Raw genomic sequence first — 22,216 nt, forward strand, 5'->3', positions numbered from 1 at the left:
GTTCCCTCCCCCCACTCCAGCCAGGGACAGGGACTGTCGTGCCCATCTCAGGGGCATATTGGTCGCCCTGCCCCACGGCAATGTGGTGTAATGCATGCAGGTGTCGGGTCCTGATCCACACTCCATCCTTATCTGAGAGTGAGATATCACACCTCTGGGTGAGGTGCAATACGTCTGTAGCAACCGAGCCCTCGGTGCTACAGTTCCATTTATCTTCAGCCTAGGTGACGTATTGTGATACAGGGCCGTGATTTTGGCTATAAAAGGGTCCCCTAGACCCCTACCCCAAGCTTTTTAAGAGAATCATATATGGCGTGCCAGGAGACTCTATGGAATGCTTTCTCAGCATCCAACGAGAGTATCTACTTACAAATTTTTAACTGCATCTAGCCCAGGAAATACTTTGTGCCTAGTAGCAGTGTCTGCTAGTCAGCGGATTATCCCGGCTGTTAAGCAAGCTACACCACCTGTAGTTTGGACACTTAATTTTTTCAAAGGAAATGCTTCGGGACCACGGGATACTTAGTGAAGAGCATCAGGAGGCACCCCAAGGCATAGGGGCTGGGACTGGCACTAGGATGCCTTGCGGTGGACAGCCGAGCTCGATCCTTATAAAAGCTTTTTAACTGCAGCAGCTTTAGTGGACGCTACTGGAGCTGGAATTACGCGGCTGCTGGCATGAGACTTGCCCTCCAATAGATCCTTGTAAATGGATTTAAAGTGTATTCATTCAAATTAGAGGGACAATTTAAATTAAAAAGCTTAGAGCTGCCTCCACCACAGGGGGGCTCTCTCGACCCACCAGCGGACAGGCACCAGTATTGGGAGAGGGGGGCTGGCCGTCAGGGTTCACCGCGGCTCTGGCACAAACCCGGCGACACGGAGGTGGCACGGGCAGGAGCGGACTGGCCGTCTCGGCTTCTCACTTTTTGGATTTTAGAAGGGCATGACATGCCTATATCTGTGTCTCCCCCTCCTTTTACTCCTCCACCTCTTTTCTTTTCGCATGACTATATGTACTTGTCACTTTTCCATGTGTTAGTTGTGTCTTCTGAGCAGTTTGTCAGCTTTTGGACACCTTTGAAGGTGTTTTCTATGTGTTTCTATGTGTTTTTGTTTGCCTGCCATTGGTTTTAACGGTGTTCGAAGGTGTTCGACGAACAGTTCGACGAACTGTTCGGCGAACACACGGGTGTTCGACGAACCGAACCGAACTCGAACACTACGGGGGTGGCTCAACACTACTCAATACCTCAGGCCGTCTCAATGACCACTCTGACCACCGGATAGTTTTTAGCATCCCAATGAATGCAGCGGACACCCACCTTCTCCCCAGGGATCAATTGGAGAGGGAGCGTGTCACTCACGAGGGTTACCAAACTCCCTGAGTCTAGTAGTCCAGTTGTTTGCAGACAATTCACTTTGACAGAACAGGTTTGGGGCCCCATGCCAGGTGGACAGTCCACACTGCAAGCTCGATATATGTAGAAAGAACAGCGACTTCCCATGCTACAATCCATTTGGTCGGTGGTCAGTGGGCAGCTATATGACCTGGACTGTGACATCTCCAGCAAATTACATCCCCTGATGAGGGCCTTGACATGACCCCTGTCGCCTCCTTGAACTTTGGACGCCCCTCCCCCTTTTTAACCTCCAGCCCCCAGTATGGAATGGGTTGCCTCCCCACAGACCCGTCGACCACCTGATACCTTTTGACCAGTCAGACCAAGTCATCAGCATTCTGGGGATCTCCCTGGGCAATGCAAGTCTGCATTGGGCTTGGAAGGGAGTGCACGAACTGGTCCATTACAACTCGCTCCACCATCTGCACTGAGGTAGAGGACTCCGGCTGTAACCACTTTTCGATGAGGTGCAGCAGATCAAACATTTGTGAGCGAGGGGGTTTGTCACAATGATATGCCCAGCAGTGGACCCGTTGTGCCCTGATAGACATTGTCACCCCCAAGCGTGACAAAATTTCTGCTTTCAATTTCTCATATTCTTTTTTTGTGTCCTGTAAAGCTAAATCATAGTAGGTTTTTTGTGGCCCCCCCCCATTAAGTATGGCACCAGGTCTACCGCCCACTGCTCTGGCGGGAGTTTCTCTCTATCGCCGACCCTTTCAAAAATGGTTAAAAAGTCCTCTATGTCATCACCCGGGGTCATTTTCTGTAAGGCTCTCCTCACTGCCTTGCGGACAGAAAAATCATCAGTTGACAATGGAGTCAGAGTCACTGCCGTGCCACGAACCGCCTCTGTGAGTAAATCAATCTACTGCTGCTATTGTCCCCTCTGTTGCTGGTACTGTTGGAGCTGCTGCTGGTGCTGTTGCTGCTGCAACTGTTGAATAAGCAGCTTACTTGTTTCCTGTTGTGCCAGCTGTTGCTGCTGCAGCTGCTCCTGATGCTTCTGCAGTTGTTGCTGTAGCTGCTGCTGTTCCCGATGCTGCTGCAGCTGCTCCTTATGCTTCTGCAGCTGTTGCAGATGCTGCTGGTGTTGGCTTTGGACCAGGTGCTTGATCAGCTCCTCTATTTTGTCTGACCGCTGTTCCATGCTCACCGCCACCTTCACCCAGGACATGCAGTCTGTCCACAGCCATCACACTTGCTTCCTGGGGATCTTGCCCGCATTCTACACCAATTGTGGTAGATCGACTCACTTGGTTGCACTTAGAGGTACACAGGAACACTGTCTAAATCTTATGCTGAGTTTAATAAGAGCACTGCATAAACTACAGCAATGTTAGCAAAAACAAACAAGGCCTTCCTGGCCTAACAGGAAAAACAAAACATAACCATAACGTATGGCACAGTCCTTGCTGCTACGGGTAACCGCCCGCTTCAGGAACAAACAATCCCAGGTTTGTCTTTCCTTCATATGACCACAACAGCTCAAAGCTTTCACCTCCATGCCCACCCCACTCCAAATGCTCTGAAAGGCTGTGATTTTATCCTCTGAGTTCCTCCCTTTCTACATTTGTTTAATCACCCTAGCACTAAGATGGCTGATTAACCCACTCGTGTGCTGGAACCTTTTTCCTATGTATAATTACTGCAGCTATTAATCTCAGCGCTATATATCTCCCCTCCAGTACTTTGCAATGAGTGACTTTGTCACACTATCTATCTATTATCTATCCATTATCTATGTATCTATCTATTATCTATATATTATCTATCCATTATCTATTTTCTATATATTATCTATCCATTATCTATGTATTATCTATTTATAGTATCTATCTATCCCATATGCATCTATCTATCCTCTATTATCTATATATTATCTATCTATTATATATCTATCTATCTATTATCTATTATCTATCTCTTCTATCTATCTATCATCTATTATCTATCTATCTATCTATTATCTATCCATCTATCTATCTATCATCTATCTATCATCTATTATCTATCTATTATCTATCTATTATCTATCTATCTATCGAAATAGGGGGGTTGTGGAACAGCACCACTTAATATTTACTCACAGTGGGTGCCAGACCTCCAGACAAATGTCCAATTTTTTCCATAATAGATATCATAAAAAGAAGGCAGCACTCCAGAATATACACAATTGAAAAAAGGTGGACTTTATTAAGCCCGAATGTCAACGTTTCGGTTCATAGAAACATTCTCAAGCAGAATAAAAGTGCAAATAGTGAGGTGTATATAGGTGTAAACATTGATTAGTGCAATTGCATCTCTTTAGATTAATTTACATTTTCATGATTAATCAGAAATAATACATTCATATGCAATCCATTACATAGTGAAAATACAATGGATATATATATATATATCCAAAACATCAAGTACAGTAATGTGACCTAAAATTCATACAAAGCGCTTTGTGCGGTAAGTGGATATAACTAATATCAGGTGCATGTCTTGATTGGAGATGCAACTCCCCCAACAATAATCACATTCACAGTAAACATAGAGTAATACCGCGCCATCCTCGACGTCCCATGCTTCCCACTGCGCATGTCCGCAATGGTCCACGCGTATTTCAATCAGCAGACCTATGGGGAAGCCTGCTCACAACATTTCAGAATCGGGCATGCGCGCCACGGGCATTAACATTACGGTCACCATTTTGAAAAAGGGAAACTACATTACTTTCAGCATTGGCATGCGTCTTATCCCTTTCGAAGCTGTCGACGCCATGCTACAAACTGGACAACATACTGGCAACTCTGTCCTTTTGCTTTACACATTGGAGGAACGCGAAAATGTAAAAGTTTTTTAAGGCTATGTGCCCACGATGCAGAAATGAAGCAGAAAATTTCTGCATCATTTCTGCATCTCCCTGGCAGAAAAAACGCATGCAGATTGTGCATGCGTTTTTCCTGCAGAATACATGCGGATCCACATGCTGATTCACATGCGTTTCCGCATGCAGATTGACAAGCGCTTTCCAGGCGATTTTAGCATCACCTGGAAAGTGCTTGACAACTAGGTCACACTATATAAATCCATGCAAACAGCATGGATTTATATAGTGTGACCCGAGAGAGTGTATATACTTACCTCCGATGGCCCGCGCTGTCCTGCTCACTCCGTTCTCCCGGCAACTTTGAATTGAAAGACCTGCCGACGTCAGCGTCACGTGACCCGTCACATGACTCTGACGTCAGCGCAGGTCCTTCAACTCACTGCAAGTGCCGGGAACCAAGCAGGAGCGCTGCGCGGGCCGACAGATGGTAAGTATATATATATTTTTTATTTTATTCTTGTTTGACAGCTTTTTTAATGGTACCTGGGTGTGGAGGAGACTTTCCTCTCCTCCACACCCTAGTACCATCCGCACATTAGAACGCGCCAATAACGCAAGTACAGATGCAGTCTTGCGGAATTGGCGCGTTCTAATGCAAGTTAATGGCGGCCAAAACGCCGCGTTTACGCAAAATGAATTGACATGCTGCGGAAAAATCCGCATCATGGGCACAGCACATGCGGATTTCAATTGGGGAACATTGCTGCCCTTCTACCATGCGTTTTTCATGCGTTTCCGCGGCATTTATGCAACTGCAAAAACGCCGCGGAAACGCATTAAATACGCATCGTGTGAACTCAGCCTAAAGTTTTTTTTTTGTGCCATTTTTTATACACAAATAATTTTTTTCACTCTAGATAAGCTCATGGGAAAGCACATGAAAAAAATGTACTATACTTAGAGCGTTCTGTATTTGGAAGGAGTCACACAACAAAACAGTGTGAAAAAACACCCCCCAAAATGACATTTTTGTAATTCTTTTCATTTTTTTTCTTTCTAAACCACAGTTATAATTTTGCCACAGTGACACTGGAAAACAAAACTGCATAAAAATAACCCAAAACATTTTTTGAAAAAAAAAAAAAAGTGCAGCACATGAAACTGCCCTCCTGCTCTTATATCACAGCTTCTGTTTTTCTTCGCCTAAATGTAAATAATCTTTAGGTGTCACGATTAAAAAGTGGCCGACAACTTGACTTAAAACCACAAAAAAAATAAAATTGTGATTTTGTTTTCATTTTACTGAGTTACTGGCATGTTGCACTGCATTCATTCTGGCAGTCACAAAGGTATAATATGAAAAAAAGAAATTACCGTACTTTGAAGTAGATTACATTGTAATATTTCTTACTCTTCTACTAAAATTTGCTAAAAAAAATTTTTTTAAAAATATTGCAGCTGGCAATAGATAAGACAGCAGTGACAATGTTTTGTCCTCTAGAATAGTGAAATGATAGAAAATATAATTTTTAAATTAATGAGTATCCATACATTTTCTGCTTGGATTAACCGGACATTAAAATATAGAGTTTATCTTTTTATTAAAAAAAAAAGAATAATTGGTATTTGCCCAAATTTATGGTTGTATTGTGCTGTCAATGGACGGCGGTCCATTCTGTGAAGTCCCCACCGATTCTGTGAATAGAGTGATTTAGAGCTGTTGTCCCTTCAAAGTTTTTCTCTGCACAGCGATGCTCCTGACTAATGATGAGCGGAGCTGTGGAAGTTCGGGTTCTGGTACGTGACCCAAACTTTATTCCAAAGTTCAGTTCGGGTACCAGAACTGTACCCAAATTTGAACCAGAACCCAAATCCCTTTGAAAACAATGGGGACCCGAACATTGAGACAGATTTTCGCTGTGTTGGGCATTTAGCACCGGACACTAACTTTTAAGTAGTCGGTAGCCCAGTGGCTAATCAGTAAGGTCACCGACTCTGCCAGGGTGGAAGAAATTCCCCACTCAGAGCCACTGGGCTCACTGATTGGCCACTGCAAAGTGGGATGTTTCGCCTACCCTGACAGAGTCGTTGAGCCTACTGAATAGCCACAGCACTAACGACTTGACGTAGTCACTGCAGCCAATAATAGACAACAGGAGCAGTGGTGGAAATGTAGCTCCCCGAGGGTTCGGCCGCTACAGGGGTATTGCACCTCTGCCAGAGGTGTGGTATTCCACTCCCGGGTAAGGATGGAGTATGGACCAGGGCTCAGTCAGCTGCATACAGCACACTCACCCCATTTCCGAGGGACAGCTCAACGGTGCTCCCATTAGACAGAAATGCAGGCACGACAGAACATGTCCCTGGCTGGAGTGGGGAGGGGGGAGGAAAACCCAGTGATGTAGGAGCAGTAGGGGACGGTTCCTGAGCGTAGGTAGGAGCCCATTGGTTGCTGGTCACCTGGGCTCATGGATAGAGGGAGGTATAAAAGGTGGGCACCATTTTAGGACAGGAAGTCAGAGACAGTCTGTGCAGAGAGAGGAGAAGACAGGGAGTAGAGGCTCTGTAGGAGCTCTACTCCAGAGTGGGCCTAGTGAGAGGCCGAGGAGGAGAGTGGAGAGAGAGGAGGTGAAGGGGAGCTGGGGTTCCTTCTCAGCCCAGCTCCATGGGAAAGGAGAAGAAGGAGGAACAGAAAAGAAGAAGAAGAGACAGAGGAACAGAGGGGCTCAGGAACAAGAAGGTGGAAGGGACCCTAAGAACCCACGAGAATACCGGGTGAAGGGTCAGGCAGATTAAGGGTACCGGATCCCAAGTTGGTGGAGGAGAAACAACCCTCAGCCGAAGACCGGAGGCTGTGACCATTTATTGGTGCAGCACCTCATCAAACCTGCTAGGAAGGCACCATAAAGGACAGCGGGGGACGGGGCCCACGTTTACCCACACAGATCCGCGGCAGCTGGACAAAAGTGGGTCACTGGTGAGACAGGCCAGAGGAAGGATTGAAGGGGGTCCTGAGCCATACTTCTGAGCTGCCTGGGAGTTGACCGAGCCCCACACCTGGTGGACGCTGCACGGCTCGGGCGGTCACTGCTGACAGAAGTGACCCGGAACAAATGAACTGTGAGTAAAGACCCTGGACTGTAACTTGTTGTCTGTGTGCTCCTTCGCGCCTCCAGCACTACCGGTACTGGAACTCTCACCACCATCACTCCCACCATTCACCACACTGCCATGGGGCTGCACTCTTCCCCTAGGGAGTCACACCACCTCAGCTGCACCCACCATCAGCCACAGCAGTCTGCCTTGCAGCGGCGGTTCCTAATGACCGCAAATCCACGGGTGGCGTAGTCGGACATCGCTTAAAACTTCTAAAGGGACTACCACTGGTCTGACCACCCTGAGCCACGGACCGGGTCGCCACTACTACTCCCATCGTTCCCCTATTGCCCGGATCCGAGTGCCCCACGGCCCAGGGGGCGAGTCAGAAACACATCAGTGAACACGGGGATGGTGAGTACAGTGCACTTTGGGGTTGTTATATTCAAAGCTATATGCCCAGGGACAAAGATTAGGTAAAAGGGGACAATCCCTTTAACACCTGGTAATGAGAAATTATAGTAAAATAATAAAGCTGGGGATGACCCCATCCAAGAAAGAATGTCCTTATCTCTGTATTTTATTCAGGACGTGGGAGCAGGATGGGGCCGTACGATATGTATGATCTCTGCAGATCTAGAAAAAAAAGTCTTCTTTTGAAAACTTCAAACAATAAGTTTTGTCATCTCTTGATAAAAAAAAAGTTTCAGGATTGTCAAAGAGGAGCAAAGTCGTTGCCATCTGCCTTCTACGAGGATGGCTTCGACCATAAATGATCTAGATGAACTTTCTTCAAACTTGGCAACTGTGTGATTACTGCAGGTATCGTTCAAAGAAATGTCATTCCCTGGTGGGCCTGGAAATACTCACGGTGCCAAACAAAGGAAGTAACATTGACAGAAGTGATTGGATGATTTAACCAAATCCTGGAGTTTTATTTCAGCTCAGAGTCAGTAGGGAGGCCGGCCGGTGTCAGCTACAATAAACTTGTTACAGCAGAAATAATGCAGAAGACTCTTATTTACACAAAATTACATTGAGCCAAGAAAAACCCACCTGGAAGATGTAAACACACATTATTATCATTTATTTACGTCTTTGGGGGAATCTTCTTGTAGCCTATGCCGCCAGAGAGGTAACGGGAAGGTAAGTCATCCATAAGAGAACTGCGAAGAGTCTTACTCTTTTTTTCAGTCTCATTTAATGTGATGAAGAATCATTTCCTTCAGCGTAAAAAAAATATAAATCACATATTGGACTCAAAATTGAATTCATTTAACGTGATGGAACATTCCAGGCAAAACCGATACATTGTGTTTTACAGGTACTGATGGGCGGAGCACAACACAGGGAGTTAAAGGGGTCGTCTACCTTTGGGGACAATTTTTGTTCTTAATCGCATTTATTTTTGTTATTAGGTTTCATAAAAAATGTGCAATTTTTATCTTTGTGTTGCATTGTCAATTGCTGGCTGCAAAATGAGTTAACTGAGAATCTATCAGTGAGCTCATTCTAATGGGACCGATTGTAATTCTTTTATCTTTCTATTTTTTATCTCCTCTCAGCTGATTCATGACCATGGTCCATATCAAGCTTGAATGTGCAAGCAATCAAAGACTGTAAAAGCTAAAGGATCTAAAAAAAAATATGTTCCCAGATGTGGAAAAACTCCTTTAAAGAGATCATCAAAGAAAAACCCTTATGTCAATCACCAACCCATCAACTTGTGCATTATATGCAATTGTGTTTTTAATGTTGACTTTAATTTTAGTACCTACTCCAATGTGTTCTGTTCAGAATTTCTCAACCTATTTTGTGCATTAAAGGGAATAACATTAATAAGATTTTATCTTAAACTATTTTTTAAGAATTTCTAACTATTTTTCATGTCACTCTCTAAAAAACAAGTCCTTAAAGGGGTTGTCCGGTCCTAATCGATAAGTCTGCAGATCACTCTGTGTAACTACAGACTTATGAATCCCCCCAGCATACGCACTATGCGCTCTGGGGACAAGCCAGTTCTGACCTGACACAGGAGGGTATGTATGAATTATACATACTCCCGGTCAGTGAGCGCAGCCTCGGTTCCATACACTTGTATGGAGCGAGATTGCACACTCTAGTCGGCCATGCCCATTGGTCTGCCGCGTCACTATATGGGGCGTGGCCTCGCTCTATACAAGTGTATGGAAGTGAGGCTGCGCCCACTAAACGGGCCCAGGTCAGGACTATGTATAATTCATACATACCCTCCACTCTCGACTCAGAAACCGACAAGTCCTTGCAGTGCACAGTGCACACGCTCAGGGCCGCCATCAGGGCATTACTGCCCTTACTGCTGTCTGGGGCCCAGTGAGCAGCAGTACAGAGGTGGGGCCCCTCTTGTGCTTCTGCTCACAGGACCCCATGCTGTAAAATAGGTGAGGGAGGGGGACTGCAAGTGATAGAGTGAGGGGGGGGGCTGCAAATGATGGAGCAAGGGGGGGCTGCAAATGATGGAGCAAGGGGGGGCTGTAAATGATGGAGCGAGGGCGATGCAAATAATGGAGTGAGAGTGGATGAGGGACAGCAATTGATCGAGTGAGGGGGGACAAGGAACTGCAAATGAAGCGAGGGGGGGATGAGGACTGCAAAATGATGGCGTAAGGGGGAGCTGCAAATGATGGGAAGGGGGAGCTGCAAATGATGGTGGAGGGGGCTGCAAATGATGGAGTGAGGGGGACTGCAAATGAAGTCTGTACACTAACACTATATACAGAGCTCTCGTGTATAATGGCATTTATGGTAATATTAGTATTGTGCTTTTTTATTAATAATCAGTATTGTAATATTTGGTCACTATGTGGTGGTAATATGTGGTCTGATGATGGTGTTGCAGTATTTGTTCCTTGTATGTGGTATTATTCAGTTACTATGTGGTAGTAATATGTGATCTGGTCATGGTGTGGTGGTATTTGTTCCTTGTATGTGGTATTATTTGGTTACTATGTGGTGGTAATATGTGGTCTGGTCATGATGTGGCAGTATTTGTCCCTTTTATGTGGCATTATTCAGTCACTATGTGGTGGTAATATGTGGGCTAGTCATGGTGTGATGGTATTTGTCCCTGTATATGGTATTATTTTGTTACTATGTGGTGGTAATATGTGGTCTGTTCATGGTGTGGCGGTATTTGTTCCTTGTATGTGGTATTATTGGGTCACTATGTGATGGTAATATGTGGTCTGGTTAGGGTGTGGCAGTATTCCTTGTATGTGGTATTATTCTGTCATTATGTGGTGGTAATATGTGATCTGGTCATGGTGTGACGGTATTTCTCTCTTGTATGTGATATTATTGGTTTTAAAAAATGTACGTGACACATTCCCTTAAAGAAAAATAAATAAAAATATGCCTAAAAAGAGTACTGGATATTTTAACAAATGTTTAATAAGTTAGAGGCCTGGCCAGAAGAGTCTCCTTGGCGGCTTAAAAAATCTTTTGGCCAAAGCAAAAGCTGCTAGCTATGTGTGTCATCTGGTGTTCAATGGGAACTGTTAGTGTGTGATTGGTGAGGACGTGGTGCAGAAGTGGAGTTTTTCCAAGAGTTAGGGGTGGGAATGTGGAAGTTTCGAGGGGTAGAGGTAGAGCTGAGATGGGGGCGGAGCTGGGGTGGAGCCTGGGTGGAGTCTCAAGAGGGCCCAAAAATTCTGCCAGTATGGGGCCCTGAAATTCCTGGTGGCAGTCCTGGGGGCTTCATAAGTCTGCAGTCACACAGATTGACTGCAGACTTATCGATTTGGACCAGACAGACAATTTTATCTCTGGCAAGTTTCACATTGACCATTGAGCCTCATACTAGGCTGACACTTCTTGTTCTGTAGAGATCACTTCTCAGTAGTCATCTCAGGTAGTATCACCCATATACAGATGTACACTGGAGCCACCATTGACAATAAGTGATGTCACAACTCACATCCTCCTCCTCCTGTACAATAACTACAATAACACCTCCATATACAGTAGATAAAACAGGATCTGCCATTCATAATAGGTGATGTCACAGCTCACCTCCTCCACCTCTACAGTGACTGATAACACCTCTATATACAATAGGTAACACAGGATCCCCCATTTACAATAGGTGATGTCACAGCTCACCTCCTCTTCCTCCGGTGCAATGACTGATAACACCTCTATATACAGTAGATAACACAGAATCCACCATTCACAATAGGTGATATCATAGCTCACCTCCTCCTCCTCCTGTACAATAACTGATAACACCTCTATATACAGTGGGTAACACAGGATCCATCATTGACAATAGGGGATGTCACAGCTCACTTCCACCCCCTCCCTACGCAATGACCACCTCACCTTTCCTACATAATGAGCTCAGACAAGGTGACCACCCAATAATTATGTGCAGCCAAAAAAAAGAATACAAAAGCTTACAAAAAGAATATACAAATCTGAAATCAGAAAAAAAAAATCTGGTTTTAATTAGTAAAAACTTTAGTGATACATGAGTTGTCCAGGGGACTCCATTTCTTGGTGACATCAGAAATGGCTAGAAAGACTTAAATGGGTTTTCCCACGAGCAAAAGTTTATTTTAATCAATAGATCTTGGAATATTAATAAGTTCCACAATTGGATGTGTTTAAATAAAATGTTCCTGTGCTGAGATAATCTTATAAATGTGCCCCTGCTGTGTACTGTGTAATGGCTGTGTCTGACCGTACAGGAACATGGTCTGATCATACCACATCTCCTGGACAGGGGAGGACGCAAAAGAGTATACAGACAGGACAGCATGGGATCACAGCTGATTCTTTCTTTGAAGTAAAACAATGTTTAAAAACAGGAAGGGAATTTTTTTAACTCACACAAAGAATCAGCTGTGATCCCACAGGTTTAGAATCAGCTATCTCAGTAAAGGGCAATTGCAGAACACAGCAGCTGCCTCCAGTGGTAAGGAGTGGAATTCCAGCTCAATTATTAAGGTGAACAATGGCAGCCACTAGTTGTCAAAGTGTAGAAGGACAACAGGAATCCTGACATCCCTAGCTGAGGAGCTGGATCTCCAAACCCAATCTGTCTTGAAATATAGCCAGCAAAGACTGCATCTGCAAGGTGAGTATAAATAGTCCCTCCCAAGATGTGATAGGACAGGAAGTGAAAACACCTGCATAGAAGCAACACAGCAAAGCAAAGACAACAGCACAATCAGCAGTTGGACAGAGACAACACAGGCTGTGGTCCAGCAGAGAGGGAAACCGACCACACAGCCAAAGGTTACCGGATCGAGCCCCGGAGTCAAGCCATGACAATGACAATATCCTGCTGGCCTTAGAAGCGCTGATTGACACTGTATGCTGGTATTAGATCTACAAATGCAACCAGATCCTTCTCTACAAGAGACTCTCCTAGTTTTACTAATTCTAGAACATAAAGCTGTTTGACTTTTAATTATGAAAGATGAAAAATTAGACAATTTTACAATTAGTTTGGAGGGGATTTCAACAAAATTCACAATTTGGTATGAATAACAATCATTTTTTCCACAGGTTTTGATTATGTTCACTTATTGATTACTTTTTTTCATAATAAAGTTACGTGTTATAAAAAATGCATATTTTTTTTTATTTTTGGCATTTTATTTTACGATAAACTTTATTTCTTCATTTATTTTGCTTCAACAGGGAACAGGGGAATTTGATTGCTTAAACTATCCGTCATCATATCGGATAAAACATGAAGAGTTTTTGGGGCAGCAGAAGAACCACAGTATGAAGTCCTGCTTTGATTCTGTATGTCTCCTCTTCCCCATACAGCCATGTTTAAAACCTAGAACATTATAGCCTCTTGTTGCCTCTAATTGCTTACCCATAATATAATTAGTAAAAATCTTGACCCCGGACAAAAAAAAGGAAGAACGTTTTTAAAAGTAATAAAGTTTTAATAAACTCAGCGATTCAATCATTATTTCTTCATTTCCTCACCGTTCAACACTTGGAGCTGATTTCAGGAAACCACAGACTTGGATCTTAATCTTCTGACTTTAATATCTTTATTAGTTGTTCCAGAATCCCCCTGGTTCTGTGTGCCACGGATCACTGTGTGTACCAATCACTTGACACCAAGACGGAGAACAGAATACTATTCAGTGTATTTCTGTGTTTCCATCCTGATTCCTTGGCATTGAAAAAAATTGGAAAATGTTTACTTGGCGCAAATTAAATAAATGGAAAAAAAAATAATAATCCGCTGTTCCTTTCCAGTACACAAAAATAAACAAGTGCTAAAATAGAATATATACATCTATATCTCAATATATGTGGACACATGTATACAGTACAGACCAAAAGTTTGGACACACCTTCTCATTTAAAGATTTTTCTGTATTTTCTTGACTATGAAAATTGTACATTCACACTGAAGGCATCAAAACTTTGAATTAACACATGTGGAATTATATACTTAACAAAAAAGTGTGAAACAACTGAAAATATGTCTTATATTCTAGGTTCTTCAAAGTAGCTTTGATGACTGCTTTGCACACTCTTGGCATTCTCTTGATGAGCTTCAAGAGGTAGTCACCGGAAATGGTCTTCCAACAATCTTGAAGGAGTTCCCAGAGATGTTTAGCACTTGTTGTCCCTTTTGCCTTCACTCTGCGGTCCAGCTCACCCCAAACCATCTCGATTGGGTTCAGGTCTGGTGACTGTGAAGGCCAGGTCATCTGGCGTAGCACCCCATCACTCTCCTTCTTGGTCAAATAGCCCTTACACAGCCTGGAGGTGTTTGGGGTCATTGTCCTGTTGAAAAATAAATGATGGTCCAACTAAACGCAAACCAGATTGAATAGCATGCCACTGCAAGATGCTGTGGTAGCCATGCTGGTTCAGTATGCCTTCAATTTTGAATAATTCCCCAACAGTGTCACCAGGAAACCACCCCCACATCATCACACCTCCTCCTCCATGCTTCACGGTGGGAACCAGGCATGTAGAGTCCATCCATTCACCTTTTCTGCGTCGCACAAAGACACGGTGGTTGAAACCAAAGATCTCAAATTTGGACTCATCAGACCAAAGCACAGATTTCCACTGGTCTAATGTCCATTCCTTGTGTTCTTTAGCCCAAACAAGTCTCTTCTGCTTGTTGCTTGTCCTTAGCAGTGGTTTCCTAGCAGCTATTTTACCATGAAGGCCAGCTGCACAAAGTCTCCTCTTAACAGTTGTTGAAGAGATGTGTCTGCTGCTAGAACTCTGTGTGGCATTGACCTGGTCTCTAATCTGAGCTGCTGTTAATCTGCGATTTCAGAGGCTGGTGACTCAGATAAACTTATCCTCAGAAGCAGAGGTGACTCTTGGTCTTCCTTTCCTGGGGCGGTCCTCAAGTGAGCCAGTTTCTTTGTAGCGCTTGATGGTTTTTGCAACTGCACTTGGGGACACTTTCAAAGTTTTCCCAATTTTTCGGACTGACTGACCTTCATTTCTTAAAGTAATGATGGCCACTCATTTTTCTTTACTTAGCTGCTTTTTTCTTGCCATAATACAAATTCTAACAGTCTATTCAGTAGGACTATCAGCTGTGTATCCACCAGACTTCTGCACAACACAACTGATGTTCCCAACCACATTTATAAGGCAAGAAATCCCATGTATTAAACCTGACAGGGCACACCTGTGAAGTGAAAACCATTTCCGGTGACTACCTCTTTAAGCTCATCAAGAGAATGCCAAGAGTGTGCAAAGCAGTCATCAAAGCAAAAGGTGGCTACTTTGAAGAACCTAGAATATAAGACATATTTTCAGTTGTTTCACACTTTTTGGTTAAGTATATAATTCCACATGTGTTAATTCATAGTTTTGATGCCTTCAGTGTGAATGTACAATTTTCATAGTCATGAAAATACAGAAAAATCTTGAAATGAGAAGGTGTGTCCAAACTTTTGATCTGTACTGTATATACAACATAAGATTTCCAAAGAGTCCATTGAGAGCTTCCAACAGTAGAAATATGGCACAATCTGTCTCGCTTCAGCTATCTTCATATTAAGACATTTTCATCTATATTTTTTGAACAAAAAATACTTTGGAGAAAGAAAACTTTGATCATTTTGATTGATTTTTATTTATTATTTAATTTTGTTTTTACTTGTGCCCATTTCAAGGTTACGATAACTACAAAATATTGTTCTTTAAGTTCTGAAAAGGAATCTGTCACCAGGTTGTTGCTGTCTCATCTGAGAGCTGCATGATGTAGATGCAGATGAGACCCTGATTTAAACGATGTATCACTTAATAATTCACAGAGCTCCTACCTCTTCAAGACAAATTCTAAACTTTTAATATCTGTATTAAAATATTGACAGCCATAAAATAACAAACCACAACATCAGTGCACAATAAGAGGAGGGGATAGTGCCTCACCCTATTTAGGCCCTATCTCACCCTACCTTGCCGCGGAGGTTGGCACCCTATTTTCCTGCGCAATGGCGCCCCTGCTCAACGATGACTCTCCCTGAGATCCCTATAACACCCTATATTGACGGACAATGGGGTACAGGGATTCTTAGTGGAGAACACACAGTTTCTTGTGTCAAATAGAAACAATGCAAAAAATACTCAAAAAGTTTTAATATACAGTACAGACCAAAAGTTTGGACACACCTTCTCATTTAAAGATTTTTCTGTATTTTCATCACTATGAAAATTGTACATTCACACTGAAGGCATCAAAACTATGAATTAACACATGTGGAATTATATACTTAACAAAAAAGTGTGAAACAACTGAAAATATGTCTTATATTCTAGGTTCTTCAAAGTAGCCACCTTTTGCTTTGATGACTGCTTTGTACACTCTTGGCATTCTCTTGATGAGCTTCAAGAGGTAGTCACCGGAAATGGTCTTCCAACAATCTTGAAGGAGTTCCCAGAGATGCTTAGCACTTGTTGGCCCTTTTGCCTTCACCCTGCGGTCCAGCTCACCCCAAACCATCTCGATTGGGTTCAGGTCTGGTGACTGTGGAGGCCAGGTCATCTGGCGTAGCCCCCCATCACTCTCCTTCTTGGTCAAATAGCCCTTACACAGCCTGGAGGTGTGTTTGGGGTCATTGTCCTGTTGAAAAATAAATGATGGTCCAACTAAACGCAAACCGGATGGAATAGCATGCCGCTGCAAGATGCTGTGGTAGCCATGCTGGTTCAGTATGCCTTCAATTTTGAATAAATCCCCAATAGTGTCACCAGCAAAGCACCCCCACACCATCACACCTCCTCCTCCATGCTTCACGGTGGGAACCAGGCATGTAGAGTCCATCCGTTCACCTTTTCTGCGTCGCACAAAGACACGGTGGTTGGAACCAAAGATCTCAAATTTGGACTCATCAGACCAAAGCACAGATTTCCACTGGTCTAATGTCCATTTGTAGCACCCTGAGGATTCGGCTGCTACAGGGGTATTGCACCTCAACCCAGAGGTGTGATATTCCACTCCCGGGTAAGGAAGGAGTGTGGAACTGAGCTCAGATAGACTGCATGCACTACATACATCCCATTCCAGAGGAGCAGGCCGACGGTACTCCCACTTAGAAATGTGCAGGTACAACCGAGCCTGTTCCTGGCTGGAGTGGGAGGGGGGTGGTACATCCCATGTAGTGTAGGGGCAGATAGGGGGAGCAGTCTGGGTAGTGATAGGAGCTCATTGGGTGCTGGTCACCTGAGCTCACACATAGAGGGATATATAAGGAGGGCACCAACTTAGATCAGGGTCAGACGCTGAGAACAAGTCAGTTGGAGAGGAGAGAGAAGGAAACAGCAGCCCTGGAGAGAGAGAGAGTGGAGCAGAGAAAGACCCAGAGGGGGAAGACTGAAGGGACCCAAGAACCCAAATTAGAGCACCGGGTGAGGAGTCAGCAAGAGGGTACCGGAACCCAAGCTGGTGGGGGCAAAGACATTCCCCAGCCAGAGACCGGAGACCGTGGGCAGTGTCTGTCACGGTCACCCACCACATTCACCCCGAAGGCACACCACGTGAAGGGTCAGGGAACCCAGGGCCAAGGGTGTCCCAAAAGAAGGCCCGAGGGAGCTGGACCTAGGTGAATCACTGGTGGGGACGGCTGAAGAAAGGACAGAGGGAGAGCTCAGGGCCACGCTCCGGACTTGTTTGGGGGTTGGCTGGATCCAGGACCTGGTGGACGCAGCACGGCTCGGGTGGTCACTAACAGCTGGAGTGACCGAAACATCAGCAGTAAGTAAACTCCCTCAACTGCACAACCCGAGTCTGTCTTCATTGCCGGCTGCACTGCACCACCACAACCCCCATCCTCTGCGCCTGTCCCCTCTGAGGCTATACCCCTCCCGTTGGGGGTTATCCCACCAAGCTGCACATCCACCATCAGCCTCAGCGGACCCTGCTGCAGCGGCGGCCACAGTGACCGCATCACAACGGGTGGCGTAGTCGACACAAAAGAACTTTAATAACATCTGTAGGACTGCCACATAACACTGAGCTTGACGCCCTGGGCACGGGACCGGGTCACAGCCGCTCGGAGACTACAACCCCCCCCCATCTGATCCGGTGCCGGGTATTCCCCTCAAAAAGGAATATGTCCCAGGGGGCGCGTCAACTTTGGCGTAGTCGGCAGGATTACGTGCCCGCAACAACCGGGTACTGCGTGCCTGAAGAAAAGTGCAAGTTTACCTCAGAAAGAAGTCTCCCGCCGGTTCCGGAGGGTCCACGCCATCGGACTCCATCACCAGTCGTTTCCCGCCGATTGTCCGCCATTTCCAACTTGTTCCCGCCATCTGCAGAGTTTCCCGCCACTGGGCGACGCTTCCCGCCAAAACCGCAGATTTCCCGCCTTGGAAGAGCAGCGGACGCCATTATGGGCGTGCCAAAGGAGGGCAAGAGGCCACCTCCCATCGTGGGCCAGGACAGAAAATGGCGCCAAAAGTGGAAACCGCCCCCACCAACAGAGACTGTGATGCTGGAGGTGTCTGTCAGCGTGAAAGAACTCCCCCTGGAGCTGACAGTCACCGAGTTGCCCCGGGACCGCCCTCTAAGTGGGAGGAGACGAAAGAGAAGAGAAAAGATGGGTGTCGCTTGGAGCAGTGTGGAGCGAGCGCACCCGGAGGCAGGAAGCCTGGAAAGGAGCAGCAGAAAAGCTCACCCGGAGATGGAAAGAGAGCAGAACAGCACCGGCCCGCTGGCCAGGAGTCTGCTAGAGACCGAGGAAGGAGGGCAGAGCAGCACCGGCCCGCTGGCCAGGAGCCTGCCGAGAGCAGAGCAGAGCAGCACCGACCCGATGGTCAGGAGCCTGCTAGAGTCCACAACCCCGCTAGGTCTAGCGGAGATCCTAGCGCAGCTCCCCCGAGACCGGGAGTGTGCACAAACTGCCTTGGAGGGCCTCGCACGGAGGATGGCCGGGGTACAGCGGGAGATACTGGCGGAGTGGAGCCGGGAGATGGCTCAGCACGCAGAGACCAAGCAGAGGAGCACGCTACCCTGGAAGAGGAAGCAGACCGCCTCTGAGGATGGCGCAGGAGGACCCAAGGCCGGAGACGGCGCCGAGGAGGGAGCCGAACGCATGGAGGCAGGTAAAGGGGATGCCTATACCCCAAGCCGTGACACCGCTCACCTGCCCCAGCTCCCCGTCGCAGAGCCCGAAAGTCCCCCTGCTGTGCCCGTAGCCGCCAGGTCACCGCCATGGACTAGGCCCCGACCGGAAGCCGCCGCAGCGACCCCTGTGACGTCACGCGCCCCGACCCGGAGCGTGACAAAGCAGGAAATACCACCAGCCTGGTCGCAAGGCCTAGTACCCCCGGGCGCCGCATCACCAACAGCGCCCCCTACCTCCGTGGAGCCTCCGGCCTGGCCGCAAGGCCAGGTAGCCCAGGGCGCCGCCGTCCTAACGGTGCCCTTCACCTTCCAGGTGCCCCAGGCCTGGCCGCAAGGCCTGGGCAACCCGGGCGCCACCACCACCGCGCCCGCGCCCGCAATACCTAGGGTGCCACACCTGGGGGAGGACCTCTTCGGCCAGCTCACATGGCCGGACGGGCGGCCCTTCATCTGGCCCGAAGGGTACCCTGAGCTGGAGCGGCAGCAAAGACTAGGGCCCTTGTGTGAGCCCCTAATCCCGGCTCCGAAGCCCGTGGCTCTGGTCTCGCCTCCTCTAGCAGAAGCCCAATTCGTGTGGGACCCCACGGGAGAAGATTTGATGGGGTTCACCGGAGAAACTCGGGCAGCCGCAGCTGAACGTACAGAGTGTTGCCGTCAACAGCTGGCAGAGTTTAAGAGAGAACGGGAGGAGAGGCGGGTCAGAGAACAACAGGCCCAAATCCAGAGCGCGGAGCAGAAGAGCCGGACTAGGAGGAACCCCCGTGCAGCGCATTGTCCCCGCACCATCGGGACAGTGATAAAGTTCAACCCGCAGCATGGGTGGGGCTTTATTCGGGACCGTAACAACCGCGGTGACGTTTTTGTGACCCGCAGAGACGTCGAGTCCCACCTGCCGGAAGGTCACAAAGGCCGTGACCTCTACGTCGGAGACGAGGTCACTTTCACCCGGCACAAGTGTGCCAAAGGACCTTACGCCCTCCACGTACACCGCTTGACGGAGGAGGAGTTGCGGTACGGGGAGGAGGAGCCAGAGGACCCGGACGGGTCTGAAGAAACATCATATCAAGAAAGAGCAGGAGGAAGACGCCGTTGAGTGCGGCAGAGCAGGTGCTGTAAATAAGTTACCCCATGGGGGTATAAAGAAACTGAAACTGTTGCTGCTAAAATAGTCCCCGTTGGGACCAGTGAACTGTTACCCGTTAACCCCTTCATCCTACAGGCTGAGGACTGTGAGCAGCCATTCCCATCCCTCTACCTGGCCGAGGACTGAGAGCGGCCAACTTTCAACTTTCCCTGTATATAGTTGCGCGTCCTAAAGCGCCCCCTACCGGTTTTATAGAAAACCAGTTTTTCTAAGAGACTGTCGCACTTTTCCCGGACACACGTTGCACAGTGTCCGGAGGAGGAACCTGAAACCAGAGACAAGAGAAGTCTACGAGAATGTTTATATAAAAAGTTTTATATATATATAATGTTTATATGTTTTATATGTTTATGAAAAAAATTTTGTATGTTTTGGTGTTTTATGTCTTACAGCCCGAGGACGTGCTGTGATTTACCAGGGGGGAATGTAGCACCCTGAGGATTCGGCTGCTACAGGGGTATTGCACCTCAACCCAGAGGTGTGATATTCCACTCCCGGGTAAGGAAGGAGTGTGGAACTGAGCTCAGATAGACTGCATGCACTACATACATCCCATTCCAGAGGAGCAGGCCGACGGTACTCCCACTTAGAAATGTGCAGGTACAACCGAGCCTGTTCCTGGCTGGAGTGGGAGGGGGGTGGTACATCCCATGTAGTGTAGGGGCAGATAGGGGGAGCAGTCTGGGTAGTGATAGGAGCTCATTGGGTGCTGGTCACCTGAGCTCACACATAGAGGGATATATAAGGAGGGCACCAACTTAGATCAGGGTCAGACGCTGAGAACAAGTCAGTTGGAGAGGAGAGAGAAGGAAACAGCAGCCCTGGAGAGAGAGAGAGTGGAGCAGAGAAAGACCCAGAGGGGGAAGACTGAAGGGACCCAAGAACCCAAATTAGAGCACCGGGTGAGGAGTCAGCAAGAGGGTACCGGAACCCAAGCTGGTGGGGGCAAAGACATTCCCCAGCCAGAGACCGGAGACCGTGGGCAGTGTCTGTCACGGTCACCCACCACATTCACCCCGAAGGCACACCACGTGAAGGGTCAGGGAACCCAGGGCCAAGGGTGTCCCAAAAGAAGGCCCGAGGGAGCTGGACCTAGGTGAATCACTGGTGGGGACGGCTGAAGAAAGGACAGAGGGAGAGCTCAGGGCCACGCTCCGGACTTGTTTGGGGGTTGGCTGGATCCAGGACCTGGTGGACGCAGCACGGCTCGGGTGGTCACTAACAGCTGGAGTGACCGAAACATCAGCAGTAAGTAAACTCCCTCAACTGCACAACCCGAGTCTGTCTTCATTGCCGGCTGCACTGCACCACCACAACCCCCATCCTCTGCGCCTGTCCCCTCTGAGGCTATACCCCTCCCGTTGGGGGTTATCCCACCAAGCTGCACATCCACCATCAGCCTCAGCGGACCCTGCTGCAGCGGCGGCCACAGTGACCGCATCACAACGGGTGGCGTAGTCGACACAAAAGAACTTTAATAACATCTGTAGGACTGCCACATAACACTGAGCTTGACGCCCTGGGCACGGGACCGGGTCACAGCCGCTCGGAGACTACAACCCCCCCCCATCTGATCCGGTGCCGGGTATTCCCCTCAAAAAGGAATATGTCCCAGGGGGCGCGTCACATTCATTGTGTTCTTTAGCCCAAACAAGTCTCTTCTACTTGTTGCCTGTCCTTAGTAGTGGTTTCCTAGCAGCTATTTTACCATGAAGGCCTGCTGCACAAAGTCTCCTCTTAACAGTTGTTGTAGAGATGTGTCTGCTGCTAGAACGCTGTGTGGCATTGACCTGGTCTCTAATCTGAGCTGCTGTTAACCTGTGATTTCTGAGGCTGGTGACTCGGATAAACTTATCCTCAGAAGCAGAGGTGACTCTTGGTCTTCCTTTCCTGGGGCGGTCCTCATGTGAGCCAGTTCTTTGTAGCGCTTGATGGTTTTTGCAACTGCACTTGGGGACACTTTCAAAGTTTTCCCAATTCTTCGGACTGACTAACCTTCATTTCTTAAAGTAATGATGGCCACTTGTTTTTATTTACTTAGCTGCTTTTTTCTTGCCATAATACAAATTCTAACAGTCTATTCAGTAGGACTATCAGCTGTGTATCCACCTGACTTCTGCACAACACAACTGATGGTCCCA

This window comes from Phyllobates terribilis, unplaced genomic scaffold, assembly GCF_046119375.1.
Source record: "Phyllobates terribilis strain yellow unplaced genomic scaffold, ASM4611937v1 Scaffold_2__4_contigs__length_985480577, whole genome shotgun sequence".
In the NCBI taxonomy this organism is placed as follows: domain Eukaryota; kingdom Metazoa; phylum Chordata; class Amphibia; order Anura; family Dendrobatidae; genus Phyllobates; species Phyllobates terribilis.